Source organism: Papaver somniferum, chromosome 10 (genome assembly GCF_003573695.1).
Source record: "Papaver somniferum cultivar HN1 chromosome 10, ASM357369v1, whole genome shotgun sequence".
NCBI classification, from domain to species: Eukaryota; Viridiplantae; Streptophyta; class Magnoliopsida; order Ranunculales; family Papaveraceae; genus Papaver; species Papaver somniferum.
Window position 1 is genome coordinate 19,890,096 of NC_039367.1, and position 22,097 is coordinate 19,912,192.

At 35.6% G+C, this 22,097-nt stretch overlaps 1 long non-coding RNA gene and 1 pseudogene across 1 annotated transcript; both read right to left on the reverse strand.

Annotated features, from left to right (window-relative positions):
- Positions 1–226: 226 nt before the first annotated feature.
- Positions 227–1,840, reverse strand: LOC113317921. Its single transcript, XR_003344126.1, has 4 exons — positions 1,706–1,840; positions 1,543–1,604; positions 1,091–1,310; positions 227–284 (listed from the first exon to the last, which is right to left on the reverse strand). It is a non-coding gene; the product is annotated as an uncharacterized LOC113317921 (long non-coding RNA).
- Positions 1,841–2,098: 258 nt separating this feature from the next.
- On the reverse strand, positions 2,099–4,507 carry LOC113317109 (annotated as a pseudogene).
- Between the last annotated feature and the right edge of the window lie 17,590 nt (positions 4,508–22,097).

Sequence of the window (22,097 nt, forward strand, 5' to 3'; positions counted from 1 at the left end):
TTTGACAGAGCAACACTGCTGTTTTAAACTGAGCAGCATTGGTATACACTTCCATGTGGCAGCAGCATATTGTACTTGTAGCCTGGGTTAAAAAGGTCCTCACAATTCCTGCATATTGCCACAAATATTATTACACTGCACCTTTGGTACAGGACCATGTTAAAACAGGACATGTAAAGATTATCTATATGTACAAAGTTCCAAGTACAGTAACTTACTCAGGGCTTATGAAGAATCCCATGAATCAGAACCATATGGTACATACCCCTTCCACTTCACCTAAACTATAGAAGAAAAAAAATTCAGAAATCAGTAAATGAATGAACCAATATGTAAGAATATAGAATATACAAAAGGGATACAGGCGACTAAGCAATTGGAACTTGCAAAAGCAATACCTTAAAGTATAAGCCATGTTTTTTATTACCGTTTGGGGTCACCATAACATACACCTATGATCTTCTCAATTTCATGCTCATCATTGTCATACGGTCAGACGCTTTTGAGCATCATCATCTGTTTCTTCTTCTATCTCATTCTCAGTTGATTTTTTTAATGGAGAATAATCAGTTCCCAACAGTGAGAACTTATAACATTTTCTTCGTAATTTGGATTCAAAAATTTAACATTGTTACAAGCATCTGGTAGTTCTTGTCATCGTCTAATGGTTCTTCAGCATTCCTATTGCGAAGAACTTTGTACATTTGAGAAAACCTACAGTTCATTACCTGTGCGTAGATTCTCAAATGTACAAAGTTTTCGCAATAGGACGTGTCATAGAAATAATGACACCCATCGACGTGAAGACAAACCAACGTAAGAACAGTCATTCCATAAACTACAATGAGATGCATAAAAATCAATGAACGAAGAAAAGAAAAGAAAGAACCCATACTGCGGATGATGCTTGCACAAGAGTAATTTTTTTTTTTTAAAATGTCAAAAAAAAAATTACTGTTGTGCAAGCATCATCCGCAGTCAGTGGATTGTCATCTCCAGATTCTGAATAGAAAACCCGTTTTGAATTATAAAATAAATAAAACCTGAACAAAAGTTGTACACACACATTAACAAAAGTAAGGTTTCAAACCTTAGTTGTATAGCAAAGTACTTCAACTACAAGTTCGTCAGGCAAAATCTGACCAATATCTTCACTGCCTTGGACATCATCTCGGGACAATCTCTCGATATACTGATTGTGAAGTTGCTGCCATTCCTGCAACAAAAAGAAGTCATCTGCGCATTCATTCCTGAATCTGGTCTCAGGGTGGTTGTATCGAAGACTTTGACAAGCGTCTTCATTATAATCTCTGCATGGACATGCTAAAAATTCAGTATGAAATAAACAGATTATGTCAAATCGTTTCTGATTTATATCAAAAGTCAGTTAAATACCAAAACAACATATCTAAACTCGGGCAACCAAAGCATTTATTCATCCTAAAAGAGACCATAACTGAAGTAAATATTCCTGCGGCTAACACATCAACTGTGGAAGACATAAAGATCTAAGATTACATAACTTAGAACAAAATCAACTACCTGTGAAAGACGGAAGAGGGATCCCATGAATCCTAATCAGAACCATACCCCTTCCACTTCACCTAAATTGTACACAAAAATATTAGAAATCAATAAACGAATGAACCAAAACATGAGATATAATCAAGCAATGAGAAAACAGTATTAAAACATACAGATTTACCTGGGATGTAGAGATGGTGGGTGTTATATTTCCGAATCAACACATACCGATTTTCTTCTTCTTCTTCCTCTTCTGTATTAGAAGAGTCTTTAGCGAAACTTTTCTACCACCAAGAGAAGCCATAGTCCTTCTTCAACAGCAAAATGCACGCCACAAAGTGGTGAATGAACGATGTAGTTAGGGTTTTGTATTTGGTTTTTATATCCGGATTGACAACCAAAATTAGTTGCAATGGATATATATTGTTACCTCAAAAGAAGCCACAAATTCTGTGAATCTTATTTTTAGGAATCTGAAAATGGTTACTCTTGTGAGACAAGTATGGAAACTTCTCGGTGAAAATGGTTACAATATTATCAATATCTATCAAACGTGTCAAATTCAACCAGAGGGTGTCTTGCAGGGATCCGGCCCGTCAAACTAATATAGTGCATCTTAGACAAATAAATGGCTTGAAAACTAAAGAGTACTCGAAACTAAATGGCTGACAAGTTTAATGCCTCTTGGACAAACACCATCAACAAGAAACAGTATGAGCTGACAAAACATTTCTCAAACAACTGTTAAGGGAGTTCATAAGTCTAAAGCGCCAAAATAAAGTAGCACTGGCCTACTCCTCCAATGTGCGATGAAGGTGAAGTAAATGATCATTAGATGCTTACATTTTTGGTTGTGAACCTAAAAAGCATGAGATGGCTGTAATTCTGACCAGGGTTCACAATCACAGAGGGGAAATTAGGGTGATTAACAGCGTCTGGAAAGCTTGAGTTTCCAAACAAAGTCCGGCATAATTCCCATAAACATATCCTCCTTTTCCCTTCATATTTGCTAAAGTATTTGCTGTGTAAAACTGCACACCAGGTTGATTACTCCACAACTCCATAGTTCTACCCGATTTGCTTTCTGAGACGACTGCTGTCTTCTTCAACTTCTTGCTGCTTGTGGCTCCATCAAGTGCATAATTGATGTCGAACCCACCTGGGAGATCTTTTAGCTTACTTCCGACGGTTTGAGGAGTAAGGAAATCAAATGGTGTGCCCTTAACTGGGGAGATTACGCCTGTGGGGATGAGACCAGAGTCCGTGGGTGTAATGTGAGAAGCGAAAATCTGGACCTTGTTGGATTTGATATCCCCGCTGTTATGGCCGCCAAGGTTAAAGTATGTGTGGTGAGCCAGGTTCACTGGTGTGGCTTTGTCAATAGCTTTGGCTTTCATGTGAACAAGTAGTTTGTTACTTCCCATTATCCTGTATGTGACTGATACCAAAACCTTCCCAGGAAATCCTGTATATTCAAGAGAATATTATTAAACTTCATAAAGCAATTTTGATGTGTTTCCCGACCAAAGTGTAAATTCGACGTTGCAAGTTCATTTCTTACCTTGTTCACTATCATAGCTATCGTAACTAAAAGTGATAGCATCTGGTTTATGGCTTTGCACTTTCCAAAGCAGGTTGCCGAATCCTTTAGCTCCGCCTAAATTAGTAGATAGAAATCTAATCAACATTTGTATTTGATTCAATGCAATGATTGAGTTAGTGGGTGCTGGTTCTGAGCAGTTCAATAATCAGATTAAGCAGAAGACGTAAATATTACTGTTTGACATATTCTATGAATTCATAGTATAACACATACTTACCATGAAGCATATTGTTGCCGTCATTGGCATTAAGTTTGTAAGTGGCCCCGTTTAAAGTAAACTTAGCTCCTCCTATTCTATTTGCAACTCGCCCAACTTTTCTGCCAAAGTTGGTTGTGTCGTTCTGCAACCAATTAAAACGTTATTTTTTTCCCCAAACCAAAATTTATAAAACAGGGCACGGCATTGCCAAAGAATTATGTACTGTATGAGTGCTATTTTGTGTTAAACTTGTTGTTTATACCGCACACTCTTTCCCAATGCTTTGACATGGAGATACCCATACATTAGAGAAGTTTTGTCATTAGACTCAAAGAGTTGAAATAGTAATTCACTGCACCAGGAATACGAGTGAGAGGATGGCAGACCCAATCCACTCCGTAATTAGAATTTTTGCCGTCTATAGACGGCAAATTACAGCACTTAACATCCAAAACATGATCGTGTAAAAAAAAAATCCAAAATGAGAGACAACCGTTTCCAGCATTATTATCATCGATCAGCTACAACATGGCAACACGACTACATATCTAGTATTTCTATTTTGAGACAAAATTTTTATCATTACTCAAATTCTAGTGAGACAAAACTAGACAGCTAGATAAGCTTAATTATTTTATCTTGGGTTTAATGAAACAAAGTAAAAAAATGGAGTCATGGGCAGCAAACACACGAAAAAGCTAATCAACAAAGAGAGGAAGAAATTGATCATCACTCACAACATATGATAGAGCAGAATCATAACCAAGAGCAATATCAGCTAATTTCCCTGGAAAAAAAAACAAAGAAACAAAACATTAATTAGCATGCTGCTTGAAAAAACAAAGAAAAATAGCAAGAAATGAAAGTAAATTTACCATACGAGTCAGGAACAACAATGGACATGATAGATGCACCCCAATTAGTAAGCTTGACAGAAAAATCTCCTTTCTTCAGCTCAAAAACTTCTATTTTATAACTATCTTCTTCTTTCTTACCATTAACTAATGCTAAGGAAACTAGAAGAAAACACAACATAACACTGATTTTACCCATCTTTTCAAGATCAGATCAGATGAAAAAAATGGAAGAGAGATGAAATGAATGAAAACCCAACTTTTTCTGAGAGGGTTTATATAGAGAGTGAAGGAGTTTGGATCACAGGAAGTGAGCTAATGGACAAATGGAAACAGATAACTATTCTGCTAAGAATAGTAGTTGTTGTGTCAAGACTCGTAGTAATATTCAATGGTATTACTTACATGTGGCCTTGTGGGGGATAAAAGACTTTATTGTCACAGTGGATGACTAATGTGATAATAGTAGGGGATTTTAACAAACTGACACACTTGCAAATCCCGATTCAAGAAAATGACACCGTTTTTTTCAGAGTTTATTAAATGACACAACCGTTAGATATTCCGTCAGGGCCCACTAACTCGGTCTATAATCATTGAAAAAGTCAATACAACGTGTCAACATTACCTAACTATCCTTGAATTCGTGTTGGTCCAAACTCGACAATGACTCACACTATTAGGTCGATTTGAATCAGTCTTACTTAGATGACTCACCACTATAAATCGTTATTATATAATCAAGTCAATCCACCAGAATCATTCAACGACATATCTTGTACTTTCTCGCTGAAACTTGCCACCGCTTTTGTTATCACTACTCTCTGTCTGTCAAATCAGCCATTTCTGCGACGACCTTCTCTTTAATTTCTTCGTCACATCGTGAGAAGATTTCTTCTCTGCTAAGGAAGTCTTGGATCAAGAATCTTCAAAACTCCTGATGATTTTGAATCTGTCGTATCCCAATGAACAATACCAACTCCATCTCCAAAATCACCAACTGGTTTTCTACCACTCAGTAGTTCTAAATACCAAAATCTGATAAAATAGAAATCTCATTTTCAGAATTATAGACCCTGCACAAGTATGATGTTTGAAATCTCAAGACCCATCTACTAACAAATCTACAAAATGCATGTACTGAATTCATTAATCTTACCTGGTGCAATATACCCATAAGAGCCGGCAATAGCAGACATGTATTCAGAAGTACCAGAATCTTGAAGAAATTTAGCAAGTCCAAAATCAGCGACTCGAGCATCAATGTTGGAATCTAGAATAATATTGTTCGATTTCACATCCCGGTGAAGAATCGGAGGAGAACAGTCATGGTGCAGATAACACAACCCTCTTGCAGCTTCAACTGCAAGTTTATACCTAGTATCCCAATGCAAATCACCTCCTTTTTCTCCATGAAGAACTTCACCTAAACTTCCATTAGGCATGTACTCATAAACCAAAAGATTGGTCTCATGGTTGGAACAAAATCCTAATAACCTCACGATATTGCGATGTCTAATCCTACCCAAAATCTGAATCTCTGCATTAAACCCCGTAAACGAGATTCCCTTGCTTTCTTCAAAGACCTGGCTTTAATAATAGCAATCAAACAAAGAAGCAACCCCGTCACAAGAAACAATTTCATAGTAACCGAAAGTGGACCTTTCGAATTCCCTTGGTAGAGTACGTTGTGGTCGATCCCGAAATTGTAGCAGTAAGTACACGCACTTTAGATGTTTTGGGGACTTAAATGTCTTTTACTATGACCGATTTACTGCCATGTAGGCACTAACGACATATAACCGTTTTCTCAAAAAAATTGGATGGAAAAGGTCAAATGTGTGGCATTTAATAAACTCTGAAAAAACGGTGGCATTTTTTTGAATCGGGATTTACAAGTGTGGAAGTTTGTTAAAAATCCCATAATACTATTGACCCACTTTTCATGGGCACTGCCTAGACTTTCCTTGTCGATGTTACTTCGATTTTTGTTCACACAAACCAGTTTCGTTAGTTGGTGAACCCTGAATCTGAAGATCTTACTGCAGTAGTACTATTATTTTTCCTCGCGTTTTTAGGGGCCACTCAAAAGGATTTAGGGGCCAACACTAAAACAAAAAAGGTCACCCAAGGGAAAATGTAGCCAGCCCTTATCTCGCATAATTCGTAATGGCGAAATTACCCTTATATATTCGGAGGATATGATAACATTGTTACCCTCCGAATGCAATCGGAAGCCAAAATATTTCCCAGACTTCCGATTGTAGTCGGTGCAGTATTTCTTGGTTCGTGTTTTGGATTCAGCGTTAATCGGGAGTTAAATACATTACAAAACCTACCGATTATAAGTTGCCGCAAATTCAAATTTTGAAAGCTACCATAATCGGTAGATATGCTGAATCCAATACCTACCGATTATTGGTTTCTCCACATTCAACTTTCGTCAAATTAGCCGTTGGAGTTTTTGGGAAAAACAAAAAGAGCCGTTGGACCTTAAACCTATATGAAGAAACTCATATCTATCACCCCAATTGCACCAAACTCTTTCCTATCTTCAGTTTTAATTTTCATAACAAAAAACATGGATATTGCTTTTGCCGAAGAAGAAGATTGTGCTATTTATAGAGCGTGGGTTGTGGTAACTACTCATGATCGTGTTCACAAGCTCCACAAATCGGAATCCGAAGAGCAGATATGGAACCGTATCTTAATGGTATTTGAGGCCTTAGATGGTAATCGAATTCGAAGATCATCCAATGACATTAAGATGAGAAAGAATGCGCTCGATAAGGAGATTGACAAACTTGAATATGAGGAACGGTTTGTTAGGAACGCTTTTCCTTGGTGGACGTATGAAAAACGAGTAAGTATCTCTGTAACTCCAACTCACATTAACAAAAGTTAGTACTAACTTGTTACTCATTCGTAATTTCAGAGAAATCTTGCAGATCGCCGGTATGTGGACCTCTACGGGAAACGATTTGAACATGAAGGATGCTACAAAATCAAGAGGGACAATTTCTATGGTCACTGGAAGTTATGATCTGTTTTAATACTTTTATGGTCAATTAGGAGTATGGATTTAGGTGCTTTTGACGAAATTGTAAGGTTAAGGCCGTTTGAATTTTATGTAATGGATGTAATCGGAGTATTATTAATATAAAACTAGCCGATTATACGAAATCGGTAGATTATTTTGTTAAAAAAACTACCGATTGTAATATTCGGTTATGTTATGAGTCAACTTTCTTTCCGATTATGGTGTTGTTTGGTTCCGATTGTAATATTCGGTTAGAATAATTGAAAGGGTAATAAAAACTAAACTTCCGATTATGGTTTGTTTTGAACTTGTAATATTCGGAGGATAAGTTTTTTGTAAAGTTCCGAATGTACGATGGCCCAAAAATCAGAATTTGGGAAAAACTGATACTTTTCAAATTTTGAAATTGAAATAATCGGAAGTTAAACAGTTACCAAAATTTCCGAATATGGGCTGTCTAACCTTCTATATTGGCCCTTGGAACCACCTAGAGCCATGGCGTGGTTTGTTTTAAACTTGTAATATTCGGAGGATAAATTTTTTTGTAAAGTTCCGATTGTACGATGGCCCAAAAATCAGAATTTGGGAAAAACTGATAATTTTCAAATTTTGAAATTGAATTAATCGGAAGTTAAACAGTTACCCAAACTTCCGAATATGGGCTGTCTAACCTTCTATATTGGCCCTTGGAACCACCTAGAGCCATGGCGTGGTTTGTTTTGAACTTGTAATATTCGGAGGATAAATTTTTTTGTAAAGTTCCGATTGTACGATGGCCCAAAAATCAGAATTTGGGAAAAACACAAATTTTGAAATTGAAATAATCGGAAGTTAAATTAGTTACCAAATCTTCCGAATATAACACACAAATCATTGTCATTTGAACTTGTCTAACTTAGTTACCCAAACAAATTTCCGAATGTACAACAAAAATCATTGTCATTTATCTGCTCTTCTTTACTTTACGACCGTGACTACCTCCCAATCCTGCACGACCACGGGTTTGAGCACCTTCAGTTGGAGCAGCTTCAGCGCTCGATGAAGCTCGAGTTCTTTTACCCGTCTTTGATACTGCCACCTTGGGCGGATGCCTCTTCGTGACTTTCTCCCCAAACTGGGCAGCATAATCTTCATTATCCATATTATCAACTAGATCTCTAGCCTCTTTGATCTTCTCAGCTGGCATGGGATCTCCGCTCTTCAGGCATGCAATTAACATTTTGGAAACACGCTTGAACCTATTCACCTGTTTTTTATACGTAATGACATAACATCAAACGGTAATTACCTAAGATTTATAGGAATCATATAAAATGAACAAAAATATAAGAACACGCACCAGTCTATCATAACCAGCTGGTTTGTCTTTGATGATACAATTATAACTTGAACCCGCCGCAGTAGTGTTGGATTTGATTTCATGGATAACCAAAGGATGTGATACCTTGTTATACCAACTCATATAGTCTGGAGAAATTTCATCACCTCCGTTGGTTCGTCTACCAGTGTCGATAATGAAGTCATTCCTCTTATCCCAGTTATCAAGAACAGTAGGTGGGCCTGTGTGAAAAATTGTAAGATTATCACCACTAGAAGAGCACAACTCCAACTCCAATTTGTAGTAATCCCCCATTTTCTCCAGAGGTTGTTGTTGTATATACCCGTGTTGTCGCATCACCCTAGAGGGGTTATACATGACATATCCTGTGGGGTGCCACAATGGTCCAAAATAAATGGACAAGTCCGACCGAAAATTTATATGCCCACTGGCTCGATCTTCCTTGTATGGATCAAAGCATACGTCCGAGGCCTTCAATTGGTCCAAAATCTCCCTCATGCGAATCAACTGCTGCTATTTTGTCCTAGAACGCTTGTCTTCAAATATATACTTTGTTTCTCTAGGAGTACCTTTGCACCACCCCGGGTTCTCTCCGGCCAACTTCAGGATAGGGAAGTGGTCATAGATCCATGCCTATATACATAAGAAATCAAGTTTTAGTAAATAGATTGTGTATATTCGGTAGTAATTTCCAAACATAATTTCCGATTACATATAATCGAAAACAAAACTGAGTACCTATCTACCGAATACCCAACATTCGGAAATAGATATGGATCATTTCCTACCAAATATGCGTCATTTGGAGTTCAGTAACCTATAGTTTTTCTGGCCTGTATATTCGGTAGTAATATTAAAAAAATATTTCCGATTATATATAATCGGAAATAAAACTAAGTACCTAGCCACCGAATAACAAACATTCGGAAAATAAGATGGATCAATTCCTACCGAATATGCGTCCTTTGGAGTTCAGTAACCTCTAGTTTTTCTGGCCTGTATATTCGGTGGTAATATCAAAAACATATTTCCGATTATATATAATTGGAAATAAAACTAAGTACCTAGCCACCGAATAACGAACATTCGGAAAATAAGATGGATCAATTCCTACCGAATATGCGTCCTTTGGAGTTCAGTAACCTCTAGTTTTTCTGGCCTGTATATTCGGTGGTAATATCAAAAACATATTTCCGATTATATATAATCGGAAATAAAACTAAGTACCTAGCCACCGAATAACGAACATTCGGAAAATAAGATGGATCAATTCCTACCGAATATGCGTCCTTTGGAGTTATGATATGCATCATATGTATTGTCTACCGAATAACTATAGAGTGAGTTATAGAGTTAAAGAAAAAACCTGCAATAGAGCCATTCCCGGCAACTTGGCAGGTTCCTAGCCTCGAGCCTTTCTCAACTCTTCCATCAAGAATGCTAGGCATGCGTGCCCCAAGAATAGTCACCGACTTCATGGAGAGGATCCAAAAGTTGTATAAGGTTGGCGTCGATCCGGTTGCCAGAAGTATTGGGGAATATGACACATCCCAATACACAAGGAGATATGCAGTGGCAGCGTGGTTCACTTGCTCATCAGTTAACGTTCCATTCTTTTCCTTCTCCAAGGTGCCTCGAAACATATTCATCAAAGCTGTAATGTTGATCTGTCTTGTTCTGTAACTGCATGCCTCCTAAACTCTGTGTTGTTGTCTCTTCATCCCAACCTAAGCACTTGTTAGTTAGAGAATAAAGTTGTGCCCAACTTAACTGCTTTGTGTAGTTAAACTTCACAGCTGTGCCTTGGTCGGGAAGGTTAAGAATCTGCACAACATCATCCGGGGTGATCGTCATCTCCCCAAACGGCATATGGAAAGTATCGGTCTCAGGATACATTCTCTCCACGAACGCCGATATGGCCACACGATCATGTTCCAACAATGAATTCTCGGCGGCATTAGCTAACCCCGAGTTGGCAACAATTGTCTTGAACCTTTCACATTCACCGGATAAAGGCCACGCAAGCATTTTTGTTGGTGCGGCGGTAGGTTTGAGTAGACGGACCGCATCTTGATGATCCTATTAAAGTACTAAAAATTAATACAAGTATTACGATATAACACATAGACAATACATTAATAAAAAATAGTAATTTTATTACCTCGGTTTCATAATTTCTCTGGCCCATGAGTCTTTGTATCCAAATAGCAATTTTCCTCCATCCGCTGGTAGTCCAAGGATTGTGCCTGCTGGAATACCCTTCTTCAAGTGCTGAGGGACAAGATGTGATGCTTTCTTAGCAATATCCTTCCTTACAACATCTTTTCCTTTTTGGCTTTTTGGGTACCACTTGGTTGTCCTTCTTCTTCTACTCTTGCCACTGGATCAACTGGTTCAACACTTGGTCCTGCACTTTGTTGAGCGGCTTGTTCAACACTTGGTCGCACCCCTTGTTCACTGCCTTGTTGTTCAACAGTTGGTTGCACTCCTTGTTGACTGCTTTGTTCTTGTTCGCTTTGTTGAGCACCTGAATTATCTTTGGCACTCCTTTCCCTCCTAGCACTAGCTGTCACTTTCTTCCTCCCTTCTCGACTTTGTCTAAACAACAAAGAAAGGAACAATATTTACAAACTATACAATCGGAAGACAAAGTATGGAAATATAACCCGAATGTACACATTCGGACGTAAGAAGACACATATTGTTCCCGAATACAAAACAATCGGAAGCTAACTAAACATATTTGCAACCGAATATACATCAATTGGAGTTCAGAAGCTGTAAATTTTTCATCCTACACAATCGGAAGAAAAAGTGCACTCTATAACCCGAATGTACAAATTCGGAAGTAAGAAGACACATATTTTTTCCGAATGAAAAACAATCGGAATATAACTAAACATGTTTACAACCGATACAAAACACGTGGAGTTCAGAAACTCTAAAATTTTATCCTACACAATCGGAGGTATAAACATTATATTGTCTTCCGTATAAATACTGGCCCCAAAATGGGATTTTTCCTATATCAGAAATTTTGAGATTTTTTCAATATATACATTCGGTAGTGAGTGTTCTTCCGAATACTTTGTGTCTACTTAAATATATTCGGTAGCCAAAAAATTCATTAAACTACCGATTATTAGCAGTTTGTATCCAGGAAGATATGGCCACCAATATTCGACAGATAATCATCAAATCTTTCTTCCGAATACTGTCGATGTTCTTGAAAAATGAAGAACACGACTACATTCGGAAGTAAATGAGCATGCATATCGTCCGAAACTGGATAAATAACTGAAAACCCTAGAAAATTTTTTTCTCGATTCGACGAATTAAAGCGAAATAAACCCCAAAAATGATAGATTCTTACCTAATTGGGGCCATTTGAAGTTGACGAAGTGTTTGAGTCTCGTAATCGCCACCACCGACTACATTTCCGGGTACTTCTTCTTCGCGTTCTTCGCGTTCTTCTTCATTTGCAGCAAGAATTTCTTTATTTCTTGCTAAAATTCCAATGTTTGGATCGATACCCCCGAGCAACATTTTTGGTTCTAGGTCTGTGGGTTTCATTTCTCTTATCCATTGTTTTATAGTCGAATCGACGATGTTTTGATTTTACGATTCGCGGCGATGTTTCGGTTGAACGAGGAATAATTTTTCTTCTTCCACAATCGGAAGATAATATGAAACTGGAAGAAGAAGAGTTGAAATGAGTAGAATTATTTTTGATTTGGTTTTTATACAGTTTTACCAGAAGGGCATTTATGTAACTTCAATATCATATAGGGTACCCCTTAACTAGAGTCTTTGGCTGGGTATAAATTGATGGCCCCTAAATCCTTTGGGGTGGCCCCTAAAACGCCAGGTTATTTTTCTTCCACTCCTTGTAGATCGTAATGAGGTTTACTAGTTGCAACGGAATGGATTTCAATATTCCCCAACAGGGTTGCGGACTTCGATGATATATGTATAAGAAAGCAAGTGGGGTATTAAAATTAACACATTTTGCTAGTACAACGGCACGATCAAGATCTAGAGGTGATCAAACATGTACTTGGCTATCGAGGTGGGTGATGACTTATTTTCAAATGGTCACAAGGAGATTGGGAGTTTATCCACAGGCACGAAACCAAGGGACGGAGTCAGATTTCTTTTTTAAGGGACTAATTTACAAAACATATATTTTAGGGGCTGGTTAAAAGGAGTTTTCTTCCAAATAATAAAAACATTAACGAATTTTCAATGAATTAACAAAAAATACGGAAAATGGGTCATTTGTCCAAATATTTTTAAATCACGGTTCAAATGGACGAGTAAAAAATAGTTTGGGTGAAATGGCCAAAAAGAAAATAGTAAGGATGAAACTGGTTTCATCATAGCTTAAATTTAAAAAATAGCAAGGATGAAACTGGATACATCTTGTGTAAATTAAAAATAAGAAAAAATATTTGAAAATGGGCACGATGAAACTGATTACATCCTGCCTATTTTTACATTTTTGTCCATTTAAACAGTATCAAAATCTAACTATCCATTTCATCCGGGAATTGTTGATTTTGGTCTTTTTAACCGAATTTGTGCAAAAAAATAAAGAGCGGGGGCACCCGTAAGCTGCATTTAGCTCCGTTCCTTCGAAACCCGATGTTGACATTGTGCAATAACATACAAGGGTCATTTATTAATATCCAAACAACACTTCAAGGCGCATTGTTATTCCAAACAAGTTAAAAACTGCTAGCTCACGAAGAATGGTCCCCCGTGCCTCATGGATGCGAGGTAGTGGTTTTTACCTTGTCGGTAAGTTTAGGATTTTTGAACTCAAAATGGAGAATGGTAAAAAAAATTTCTATATATAGTGGATTCAGGTTTAACGGTAACTGGCAGAGATAAGTAGTCATATGCCATATCTAACTTTTAAATGTGGTTATGGAAGGTTAGGTGATGGTATTATCCGAAATTAACTGACTATTTTGGATAATTATTTTTTTATTTATAAAGAGATGTTTTTTGCTTTTAGATATTACTTTCTTTGTCTGCATAACCATTTCTCCTTTATTTTTCTCCATTCAATATAGCCTTCAAAGCGTTCCTATCTTTAGTTTGGTAATTATCATAGTTTACGATATCTGATCTGGTTCACATTACCTTGATTGCTTTACTTCATATCCATGCTCCTTGTTCTTAGATATCATGTTACTTATCATTTTGTTGTTGTTGTTGTGAAGGACTAGGGAAAATGCTCTCAATTTCATATATTCTATAAGAATGCGCAGATAAATTAGAAACACAATAAATGAAATGCCTAAAAAATTATAATTATAATGTATTCTGGGATACAACCAAAGTACTAAATACATATGGTGTATCGAAGAAGTCAACGATGTTTGAGGCTTTATGTGAAAATTTTGATTCTAATATTAAAGAAAAAATATTCAGAAATGATAAATTTTTCTTTTTGATTGGCATCAAATGATCTAGAGAAGAGTAATTTGCGGAGACTCATCAAAATCGCAATCAGATCGACTAGCTGAATATTTACAGGAATACAATCTAAGTCATGTCAATGTGAATTTTTCTTGAAGATATACTTGAAACTATGATAAGAGAGAGATACATAGAACCGGCATAAAAAAATGCAAAGATGGATTACAATCACTGACAAAAGGGAGGAAGAATGTTGAGCAGGCTAAGAGATAAATAACAAACCGAATAAACAACAAAAACGTTTATTTTCAAGTTCTTATAAAATTAACAGGCTAAAGATATTTCAAGACTCACAATAGAAACAGACTAAACGAATATTGAGAAACATGGAAATAATTCTGAAACAGAAAGATCGGAATCAGATGTACAGAAAAATGAAAATTTTAAAATGCATCTAATTAAGGAAATCAAAACATTCTATGTCTATCTGATGCAAAAAAAAGTAAAAAAAAAATAAAAAAAATACTTTATTTCAATTACATCTTATATCTAGATTTTAATTATATCTAAAAATCTGGGTGGTAGTGCAGTATTTTACGTTTGTAATTTTAGTAATATAATTATCAAGAATATGTGTGCTCATGTCGATTGTTATAGTTGTTTCAAGTATATCTTCAAGGTAAATTAATATTGGCGTGACTTAGACTGTGTTCCTGTGAATATCCTAGCTACTAGATTTGATTGCGATTTCGATGAGTCTGCGCAAATTACTCCTGTCTGGAGCATTTAATTTCAATGAAGAAGAAATTTTTGTCCTTTCTGGAAGAAAAAAAGAATTAGTAGTAGAATCAGAATTTCACACCATCTCTCAAACATCGTTGGAAATACACTACATGTATTTAATACTTTGATTGTATGTCATAATACACAATAATTATAATTCTTCAAGCATTTCGGTCATGGTGCTTCTAATTTATGTGCATATTCTTACAGAATATATGAAATTGGGAGCATTTTCCCTAGTTCTTCACAACAACAACAAAAGGATAAGTAATAGGATATCTGAGAACATGGAATAGGGATATGAAGTAAAGCAATTAAGAAATATGAACCAGATCAGATATCGTAAACTCTGATAAGAGAGGGATATATAACTGGATTAAACAAATACAGAAATGAATTATTATTTGGAACAAGAATGCTAAGCAGGATAAGATATAAACATACCAAATAAACAACAACAAATTTTATTTGCAAGTTCTTATAAAATTAACAAACTAAAGAAATTTCAAGACTCACACCAGAAACAAGCTATAAGAAAATTAATACACATGAAAATAGTTCTGAAAAAGAAATATCAGAGTCAGATGTACAGAAAAGGGTAGAAAGTAAAATGCATCTAGGGAAATCATAAATTTTATGAAAGAAAAATCACGTATAAACGGCTTACTCAAAAACTCATCCGAAAAAACCTTTGTTTTTCTTGGGAAAGCAGGACATACCGGGCCTAATCATGTGTGTTGAACGGTTTTAGAGTTGTTCAAAAACGCGAATGATAGAGCAAGGAAATACATAAACTACAATACCTCAATAATTTTGTCCCTCAAACAGATTCACCACCTATGCAACCTGTTGGGTTGGACTACAGTGTTGTCACTAGTAATTTCTTTGATGATTCTATTATAATGCATATCATGATAAAAAAATAAAAATAAAAATAACTATCTTTATGGTAATGGATTGATCATGAATGATGTTGCATGGAACTATCTTGGGTGTAACATCATCTTAGGTCTAGCTAAAAATATTGAAGAAGTTGAAAGCCTTGCTGTTTTAGGCCTAATCCTATGCACCATAGCGAAAAAAAATCCATTTGCAATATTAGGTGGCATGACAAACCAGCTGCGCCACTACGGGAAAAGATTTAAGGGATAAAATTTCCATCGAGCGATATTATCTATCACGCCAGTGTTACATACTTTACTGATGGGTATTAAATTGATATCGCTCGATGGACAGTCTAGTGCCAACAGTTAGTTCTTTGTCGCCTATAAATAGGTAACTTTCATACTAAAAATCTACAACAAAATTTTTACTAAGAAATTATTTGTATTTCTCAATCTCTTAAAAATTTCAAACATTCTCAAATGACAGAATTTCAAATCCAACTTGATTCGCCAACCTAGTTTGATTTTTCTGAAGTAGTATTTGAAGTTGTCGTTAAGAAGATATGTGATAGTTATAAATAAATTGGTAAAAATCAAAGAAGTTTTAAAGTTTTAGATATTAACCAACTTAAGCAAAGAAAAGGCAAATACGAGTTCAATGCAAAGCAAATTTCATTGCAAAGAAGAATACCAGTCACAAAAAAAAGACGTCGTTGATGAGCGTTGGTTGGAAGTTATATGAAATGAAGAAGGAAAACAAGGTGGAGAAGATTGTTCGAAATTTTTATTATTTATGTATTTATTTTAAATTATTATGGTCTAGTTTTATGTCTTGTTGTATATGTCAAAAAATATACGAGGATTAGTCGGGTAATATGACTTGTTCGACTATGAGAAAGAGAGGTTGATGAAGAAGAATACTTGCGTAAACAAGATGATGGGTGTTCAAAGATTGCTTCAGTCACAGATGGAGGTAGAGTTAGTTTAGAGAGGGAAGTCGAAACAAGTGAGATTAGAGTTTCTTAGTTGAAGAGAGTTGCAGATTAACAAACTCTAAGAGAGAGAGAGAGTTTCAGAGAACTTGTTATTGTTATAGTTATCCTGATGTTGTGTTTCATACACTTATCTGCATGGCATGGTAGCTGATTGCACTCATGGGATTTTAGTACCTCGAGTGGGTTGGACATTTTGGAAAAATGACGATTTTGCTTTACCAAAATGATGATTTTATCCTAAGGTCGTAAAATGACTGCTTTACCTCGGTCCAAAAGTCACCATCTATACTTGTGAAATGACTGTTAATTATTAATTTAAAAGTTTGACTTATATTGTTGAAAATTAAGTTTATATTCTTAATTCGACCTTACATTATAATTTTAACTAACAAAGTAACAAACATATTGAACCTTATAGTTAGGTTTAATTTGACAATTAAGAAATTAAAACTTATATTTGGGCCAATATAATCCGCAGTCTTCTGAAAGTTTTTTTACTCTGCCATCTTCTGTTTCTTCTTAAGAATTTATTGTGAATGAAAATTTCAACCAATATGGTTCTTTTATGATTTAATCCGAATCTTTTTTCGGCCAAGACAATCGTTTTTTATGAGAAGATTGAAGTACTAATGAAGACTATCGATAAAAGAATTGGAGAGGCTCAGGTACAACTATCCAAGATGGATCTGAGACCATCTCCACCTCCAGCTCTGAAGAGGTAGAATCACTGACTCTGCTTGAAGAATCAAGGTAGGTGGCAAGCATGGATTGCTAATACTTTTGGTTTGAAGGTGACTGCAAGGGAGTAATTGATTGACTTAATGTCTAAAATGAAATGCTGGTTTAACCAATGTACATGAGGCTTTTTCTCATTGATTGACTTTATTACCACCTCACTATCACTCTCAAACAATTCTCAAATTTTTGTTGATTGCAAACTTGACAACTGCAAACATGGCCCTGCCTTCTAACTCCTCCACTTCTATGCCTTCTCTCATTCCTCCATCAAAGTATTCCCCTTGAATTCCAATACAGTTACCTGCAAAATATCTAGAAATTAGTCCAATACCACCCCGAGAGTTAATAGGATGAAAAGAAGCATCTACATTAACTTTCTAAAAACCATTATCTGGTGGTTTTCATCTATGTACCTGCACTTGACCATGATTACTAATAAAACTATGCACAGTAAGTTTATTAATCACATTAAGAGATAGATCCCTATTAGGATTCTTATTTTGAAAAAATTTAGTGCATTTGTGCTTCCATATGGTCCAAGCAGTGACCATAAGAGTATTATTAATTTCCTGCCTTGTAATACCTGAAACAAATACCAGATTAGCTCTTGCTCAGAACCAAGAAATGACCCAATTCTTGAAAGAACCATGCTCAGACAAAATTGTATTAAAATTAATGTTAACAACTAACCAAATAAACCTGACATAAGGACAGTTCAGGAAAAGATGATCACAAGACTCAATAACATGATTACATAAACTACAATGAATCTCAATACCATTTTTGTACCTTAGAAGTTTATCTCTTGTTGGAACAATGTTCCTAATACATTTCCAAATAAATAATTTAACCTTATGAGGTAATTTAACTTTCCAAAAAGCTTTCCAAACCTGAACAGGAACAATGGGAGGAACTGCAGTAGAGTTTGTCACTCTAGTTAGGACATTATAGACACTTTTGACAGAGAACTGTCTTCTTCTATCTAGCAACCAAAGAAGAGTATCCTTACCTGTAACAGGTACAGTCATATCAAGAATTTTATTAGCATAATCTTCTGAAAAAAGACAATGAACGAGAGGAACATTCCAAGACCTAGTATTCTCAATAAAGAGATCAGACACATAGAAATAATCATGAGTATTCACTAGACCTTCGGCTGGAGTAGGTGGTTGTTCTAAACCAATAACCCAGCAGTCCAACCAAATTTTGACTTTGGTGCCACATCCAATAGCTCAGAAACTATGTTCCTTTATGATGCTAATACATCTATATATTCCCCTCCAAATCCAAGAACATTTATCTTTAAGCATCACTAAGTGAAGAATACTACTGTCCTTAAAGTACTTAGCAGTTAATATTTTCACCCATAACTCCTCCTCTTCAGTAATAATTTTCCAGACCAATTTGCAGATCAGGGCAGTATTAAAGGTTTCTAAGCCTCTAAATCTTAGACCACCTAACTCTTTTGACTTGTTAACACTGTCCCATACTATGAATTTTATACCCTTACCAGTCTTATGTCCCCACCAAAAATTCATCTGAAGTAAGTTAAGCTTTCTAATTAAAGTATTAGGAATATCAAAACAACCCATTTGGTAGGTAGGTAAAGAATTCAAAACTGATTTGATCAATGTTGATCTACCATCTTGGTCAAGAGTAATGCTAACATAATTTTTTAGCCTGGCTTCAAAAGATTGTGCAACGGGTTCAAAAGATCTTACCTTAGAATGGCCTAATAAAATAGGAGCACCCAAGTATTTCTCAGAGTCAGTGACAATGGACATACTAAGTGCACCGTCAAGAGTATCACAGTAAACAGGATCCAGATTATTACTAAAATAAACACAGGATTGATCAAAATTAAGCATTTTTCCAGATAGCTTACCAAAATACTGAAAAATGTTCAAAAATTTATTAACATGCTGCATATTAGCTTGACCAAAAATGAGAATATCATATGCAAAAAGCAAATGGGATATATGAGGAGCTATCTTAGATTCCTTAATTCCAGTGATGGACTTATTGTTCTCAGCAAATAACAAAGATCTAGAGAGGTATTTCATAGCTAAAATAAAAATATAAGGAGATAAAGGATCTCCTTGTCTTATACCTCTAGTTGGCTCAAATTGATCACATGGAGAACCATTTAGCAGCACACTAATACTAGTAGTAGTAACACATTGCATTATAAGATTGAAAAAATCAGTAGTAAAGCCAAATTTCATTAGAATATCATTGAGAAAATTTCATTCTATTCTATCAAATGCTTTTGACAGATCAAGTTTAAGAGCGGTAGTTACAGAAATACCATCCTTATGTTTCATAGAATGAATCATTTCAATAGCAATAATAATATTGTCATGAATTGACCTTCCTAGGACAAAAGCATGTTGATAAGGAGAAATCAGTTTTTTCAAAAAAGGTTTAATTTTATTTGCTGAGATTTTTGGAATAATCTTATAAGAAACATTACACAAGCCTATAGGTCTAAATTCAGATGGCAATTTAGGACTCTTGCACTTTGGAATAAGAGAGATATAAGTTTTATTAAGACGTTTAGACATGTGACCACTTTGAAAGAACTTTTTCACAACATTAATAATGTCCTTACCAACTAATTGTCATTGTGTTTGATAAAAGCCTGCTTGGAAGCCATCTGGACCAGGAGAACTCCAAGCAGGCATACTCTTAACAACATTTTCAATTTCAGAATCAGTGGGGATATTATTCAAAACAGCATTATCAGAATCAGATATGACACAAGGAATAACATTGAAGTCATCATCAGTGAATACAGGATTGGAAGTACTAGCAACTGTTCTAAAATGACTAGTTAGAAAGATCACTAATATCACTTTTATCTCTAATCCAATTGCCATTAGCATCACAAAGAACATTAATAATATTTGCAAGCATTCTCTTGACCATTGTGTGGAACTTTATCAAATTCAGACTTATCTCTAGACTTTTCTCTATAAAATTCAGATTGAATTGTATACCATTTTTCTAGATCATTAACAATAGACTTGACCCTATCAGACTGAGTATCATAAAAAAGGTTCATTTTGAACAACATCTAGGGTATGTTGCAAATTTTTAATGTTCTTGTGGATATCACCAAATTCCATCCTATTCTATTGGGATAAGGCCAATCTAGCACTATGCTGCTTTTGCTTAAACTGCTGAGCAGGACTTCCTTGAAAAATTAGATTCCAAGACTGATCAAGTTGTTCCTTAAAACCACTATATCCTATCCAGGTTCTAAAAAACATAAAAGGCCTCCATAGATGCTTAGGTATATGATCAGTTATAAGTAACACATGACAGTGATCAGAAGCAATAAAACTTAAATGAAGAAGCTTAGCAGAAGCAAAGTTGAGAGTCCAATCATTATTGCTAAGGGCCATATCCAGTATGGCTTTCCTAGAACCAGTTCCATAGGAGTTACTTGTCCAGGTGTAATCTTTACCTTCATAGCCTATGTCAATTATACCAGCATCATTGATTTTATTTTGAACCCATCTATCAGAAGTATTATTGTTCTTATCTAAATGAAAGTTTAAATCACCTAAAATTAGCCATGGTTGTTGAACATCCTTACTAAATTCAGATAAGAACTTCCATTGAGTTTTCTTAGGCTCACTATAGGTAAAACCATACACAAAGGAGACAAGTGCCTCAGGTTTACTAGGATCCAACTGGATAACAACATGAATGATATTATTTCCACAACCAATAATCTCAACATATATACCATCCTTCCACATCAAAATAATACCACCTGCATAACCAACCCTATCAATACAAGTGAAATTGGGGTAGTGAAATGATTGTGCTACTGAAATCATCATGTTTTCATCAATCTTAGTTTCACAAAGAAAAATAAAATCAGGATTCTGGGTTTTAACTAGATTTTGGAATTGTTGTTTAGTAAAAGCATTTGCAATACCTTGCACACTCCAAGAGATTATCTTCATTTTGAAAATTAAATAAAAAGGATAATAAAAATCAGAAAGAGTTTGAAATACGTGAGTCTCCCTTGTGTTTCCTTTTTGTATATCCTTTTCAGTGACTACATGAGATGTCTGTGTGTTCACTTGTTTGCCATTACCATTATCAGCATGTTCCAGAACATGTGTATCTGGAACCTCATTTCTCTGCCTCTTTCCAAGTCTTTCTCCTTCACCATAATCATTTTGCCCATTTTCAAAAAGTGTTCTAGGACTCACAACATAGCCATCTTTTGGTGGAAAAAATCTACTACTTTTCTTGATACTTCTCTGAGTAAAATTAGGGACTTGATCACCGGCTCTTGAAACCACAATTTTCTTTGTTTCTCCTTCTTTCATCTCTCCAAAATAATGAGGCTTAGCATGATCCTTAGCCAAATAGTCAGTAGCAGCTTTACAGGCACCTTGAGTATGATTTATGATATAACAATTGGGACAAATCTTGTGAGGTTGCTTTTCATAGAAAATTTTAATCCATCTAGTAGTCCCAGAATTAGTTTTTTCCATTACTCCTCTTCTTAAAAGATAGTTCAGATTAAGTTGAACACATACATTCACTTAGACACCTTCTTCTGGTACTGCATCTGCAGGTTGAATAGCCAAAACTTCCCCCATAATCTTCCCAATTTTGGTTATAGCTTTGACATTCATATGTTCTGGGAGAATCTTCTTCACTTGAATACAAAAACAATGTACATTCC